Here is a 5,219-nt window from a genome sequence, read left to right on the forward strand (position 1 = left end):
GCTTACAACCTTTGCAGCATCCCCATGATCATGTGATCAAAACTGCCTGAAGAATGCTAATCTGCACCTGAAAGACATGGGTCACCTTGCTCAGGACAACAAGATTGACCTTCTGGACAGAGAGGTCTGAACGACGAGTCAAAGACTTCTACTCCTCTCCTTTCCTCTCCCTTCTACTTTTTCTTCTCTCCTCTCCTCTTTTCTCTATTCTATTCTATTCTATTCTATTCTATTCTATTCTATTCTATTCTATTCTATTCTATTCTATTCTATTCTATTCTATTCTATTCTTTCTCTCCTCTCCTCTCCTCTTTTCTCTATTCTATTCTATTATTCTACTCTACTCTACTCTACTCTACTCTACTCTACTCTACTCTACTCTACTCTATTCTAGCTATCTGGATTAAAACTGAACAAGATACACTACTCTTCTTTTGCAACGGAGCTTTTGGAGCTTTTGCCAAGCTGGTTTACAGGCTGCCATCTTGCAAACCCGGATTGCAAACGTCCGGACGGTCGCCCGCTTTCACGCGCCTTCCCGCAGCGCAGCCCCGCGCAGACTTGCTAGTTCCCGGCGGCCGCCACTAGGGGTCAGGCGCGGACGCTCTGGCTGCGAGGCAGCACGGCTATTCGAGCTGAGGGAGCGCAGGAACCGGAAGCGGAGGGCCAGCGGGGTTTCCGGTTCCGATGCCGGATAGCAATGGCGTCTCTGAGGCGCTACGTCCTGGTCTTCGGCGGCTTCGCTGCTGCGGTGGGGCTGACCCTCTACCCCATCTTCTTTTACCCCATGACCCACCTGGGGGACTACAGTAAGGGAGGGAGGGAGGGAAGGCGGCCCTCGTGGCCGGCTCCGGCCTTCCCTTGGCGGGGAGGGGAGGCGGAGGGACTCGAGGGAGGAGGTCACGGCTGGGCTGACCCGCCTCGCTTGCTGGGGCTGAGCCGCCTTTTAATTGGATCCACAGCCACCCCATAAGCTTCCTCCTTTAAAAATCTTATTTTCAAAAAGCAGCTAACTGGCAGTGCGTCCCAGCTGCGATCAGGAGGGCGGTTGTGACTGGTCCCCCCCTCTTGCAGACCTTCCTCTAAAAGTCATTTAGGGGATTGTAGTCTCAAGACACCGCCCTATTCTCTTTTTTTAAAAAAAACAAAACAAAGAAAAAACAACTGGTGTATTTATTTATTTAGCGTAAGGCATCTACATGATGCGCTAAGTAAATATTTTAATTAATTTATCATTTTATATATTATAATTAATAGAATGTAGTATGATTAACATAATATAATAATAATAGCCATATATATAATGGTTTGTCAGCCAGATGTTCAGATTGGATTTGGCATGTTTGTCTATCAAGGACCTGGGATAGATGTGGATATGTGTTGTTGTTGTTGTTATTATTATTATTATTATATCAAGGACCTGAGATAGGCAGATGTGGATATTATTATTATTATTATTATTAGTCTATCAACGACCTAGGATAGGCAGATGTGGATATTATTATTATCATTATTATTATTATATCAAGGACTTGAGATAGGCAGATGTGGATATTATTATTAATCATTTATTATTATTATTATTATTATTATTATTATTATTATTATTATTATTATTATTATATCAAGGACCTGAGATAGGCAGATGTGGATATTATTATTATTATTATTATTAGTCTATCAACGACCTAGGATAGGCAGATGTGGATATTATTATTATCATTATTATTATTATTATATCAAGGACCTGAGATAGGCAGATGTAGATATTATTATTAATCATTTATTATTATTATTATTATTATTATTATTATATCAAGGACCTGAGATACGCAGATGTGGATATTATTATTATTATTATTATTATTATTATTATTATTATTATTTGTATCAAGGACCTAGGATAGGCAGATGTGGATATTATTATTATTATATCAAGGACCTGAGATACGCAGATGTGGATATTATTATTATTATTATTATTATTATTATTATTATTATTATATCAAGGACCTGAGATAGGCAGATGTGGATATTATTATTATTATTATTATTATTATTTGTCTATCAACGACCTAGGATAGTTAGATGTGGATATTATTATTATTATTATTATTATTATTATTATTATTATTATATCAAGGACCTAGGATAGGCAGATGTGGATATTATTATTATTATTATTATTATTATTATTATTATTATTATATCAAGGACCTGAGATAGGCAGATGTGGATATTATTATTATTATTATTATTATTATTATTATTATTATTATTATTATTATTATTATTATTATATCAAGGACCTGGAATAGGCAGATGTGGATATTATTAATTTATTATTATTATTATTATTATTATTATTATTATTATTATTATTATTATTATTATTATTATTATTATTTGTTTCAAGGACCTAGGATAGGCAGATGTGGATATTGTTATTGTTATTTTGTTATTGTTATTCATTATTATAGTATTACTTATTGAATACTGTGCTATTAGGTGAATATTTAGGGGCATGGGCTTGTGTGTATAGATTTACATAAGTAAAATCTTAAGACTGGTCAATGACAAAGTCTGATGGGAGATAAGAGCCGGATGCAGTGTAGGAAGGAGTGTAGGAAGGATGGGAGAACAGAGTAAATTCAAGAAATTAAGAAAATTGCATAGGATGCCATTGGAGTTCTGGTCTGAGAGCAGAGAACAGATACCAAAGCATAAGAAATAGCTTAGCCTTAAATGCCACATTTAACATAGTCATGAATACTGAGCAGTAAGTCAACCAAGTGTGCATTTTACTTACTTATGTATTTTATATTTATTAGAAAAGGCACAAAATATAAATCGAGCCGGCATTATCCAAGAAGATGTACAGCCTCCAGGTATATCTCTAAATTGATGTGTGTCTGTTTAGTTATGTTATAGTTTAAATAAGTATCCCCAAATTGATAAAGCAGTGGGGTTTAATTTGGATTCCAGCCCAAAATATGAGATACATTTTTAAATTGATAGTTTCTACCTGGAGGAGTCATTCTTCTGCTGCTTAGAAAATTGTTCCTGAGTGTGCGCTATTTGTCACCTCCATATATTTTACTCCTGCTCAATTTTGGAAATATAAATTGGAAAATAGATGCAGAATGGAACTTAGTTAAGGTCTCTTTTGTTGTATGGGGAATCCTGCCAGTATGCTGATTTTATCCAGCTCTTTTCCTTGTCAGCTGAAATTACTAAATTGTGTTTGCACAAATTAGCCAGCCACATTTTACTTGGTCTGTTGTGCAAAGTTCAGCCTATCTGATTAGTTTTGTGGCTTAGGGGGCCAGGCAAATCCAGAAGATTTGGATTAATGTAGTAAAGTTATTAAATTATCTGTTGTTGAGGATGATTAGTGAACTCAGCTCCATGAAGTCTATTTTTAGTGGGGTGGATGAAGGCCAGAAAACAAAATATTCCAAAAAAACAGGTGCTATGCTTACCTGAGTTCCCTGTTTGAAGAATTAGGATTCATACAACCACACAGTGGTTTGCACTAATCTACAAAATAGATTTTAAATTTGTTTTTCCCCTTGCGTTTAATTTTGACATAGACTCCCAAGTGAAGTTGTAGTAGACAAACAATACTGGCTTGTCAATATTCTTAGGCAGGGAAAAACCTGGTCAGAGTTATCCATGCTCTACATATGTCCCAATTCAATTGCTTCAAAGGGTTATAAATCAACTGGTTTCATAAGTTGTTTGGCACTCAAATTATGAGCGCAACATATTTGTCTTTGTACAATACATTATTGTATTGCCATTTTTAGAACTATTGGTTACTATTTGCTTCTAAGTGTTTAAAGTGCTAATTTAGATGCTTACAAAAATATGTACTCCTTTGCCAAAATGCAGGTAGTCCTCAACTTATGACCACAATTGAGCCCAAATTTTCTGCTGTTAAGTGAAACATTTGTTATGTTTTGTCCCATTTTACTGATTATGGTTGGCTAATTTTTTCCCCGCTGCAAGCCTAAACATGTTTATTGGATAACGAGTTTATTGAAAGGTTTAATTTATTGGGGAATGTCATTTTAGATTTTAGCTTTGGTATTTATATATTGTTTGTTGTTATTTAAATCATTGTACAGTATATTGTACATCCTCCTCACATTGTCATTGCTGGGCGGCCTTTAAATCTTGAAATAAGTCAGCTTTAAGAGTGGGATTTCAGTTCTGTTCCCCAACCCTCCTTCTGTATTTGATGCTCATTTCTCAAAACAGTTCAAGGTAGCCTGAGTTATTCTAGTTTGTCATTCAGCAAGAATTGTGGACAGAATCGATGAAAATTTCACAAAGAGGATGGCTCACCAAAGACTCTTTGCATTCTAATGTACACATGTAGGAACGTCGTTTCTTAGTCACTCTCACCTCAAACCACTATTCCAATTTTAAATAAAAGATCTGACTGCTTTTTTGGGGGGGCAGATTGCTTGTTTTATTATTTAAATTATATGGGTTATGGAGGTTTTCTCTTTGGTGTGTGCATGTTTACTGCTGGGAAATAACTATCTTCTTGCACTATTACCGATATTAAAAGGAATAATTCTAAATGCTCCAATCATTTGTTTACCCACAGGATTAAAAGTGTGGTCTGATCCATTTGGAAAAAAGTAAAAAAAAAACACCTCTCCTGAAGATGTGTGGATTTTCCTTTTTGCCATCCATGATACTCCAAGTCCTTTTTGACAACTGAAATAATGTAGAAAAAGGGTTTGGCATGTCGGTTTGCATTCATGTATATATGTAGTAATTGCCAATTTGCAAGCTTCTCTCTGATCTAGACGTGACAAAGAGAACTGTATGGAATGTTTTCTGTTAAGAAAATGGAATAATTGTGTTTTCCTTTATTGAGAGAATAAATATTATTTTGATCTGCACAGATTAAGCAGCTGACGTCTGTATAAAATATGACAACAATAAAGTATATTATTATAAAAAAAAACCCCAAACTTGGTTCTAGAATTGTGAGAAATAAAGCTTTTTTATAATGTTCTACTATAGGATATGGGGCTCAGCATTTAGCCGTTCTTTAAATGAAAAGGTGGACCGAGGAAAACAATACTTAACTTCTGAAAAAGATATCCCAGATAAACATTGTAATTTTTAGGCTTCAAGAGGAGATGATTTTTAAACAGATTTAATTTCTAATTAAAATGGTACCATTTTGGGCTCTGGGC

The 5,219-nt window shown here is 35.3% G+C and overlaps 1 long non-coding RNA gene across 1 annotated transcript; it reads left to right on the forward strand.

Moving 5' to 3' along the window:
- Positions 1–660: 660 nt before the first annotated feature.
- Positions 661–5,213, forward strand: LOC107301668. The gene is made up of 3 exons (XR_001549317.1): positions 661–751; positions 2,832–2,888; positions 4,619–5,213. It is a non-coding gene; the product is annotated as an uncharacterized LOC107301668 (long non-coding RNA).
- The last annotated feature ends 6 nt before the right edge of the window (positions 5,214–5,219 follow it).

The sequence above is a fragment of the Protobothrops mucrosquamatus genome, unplaced genomic scaffold (genome assembly GCF_001527695.2).
Source record: "Protobothrops mucrosquamatus isolate PMUCROS unplaced genomic scaffold, P.Mucros_1.0 scaffold15432, whole genome shotgun sequence".
NCBI lineage: Eukaryota > Metazoa > Chordata > Lepidosauria > Squamata > Viperidae > Protobothrops > Protobothrops mucrosquamatus.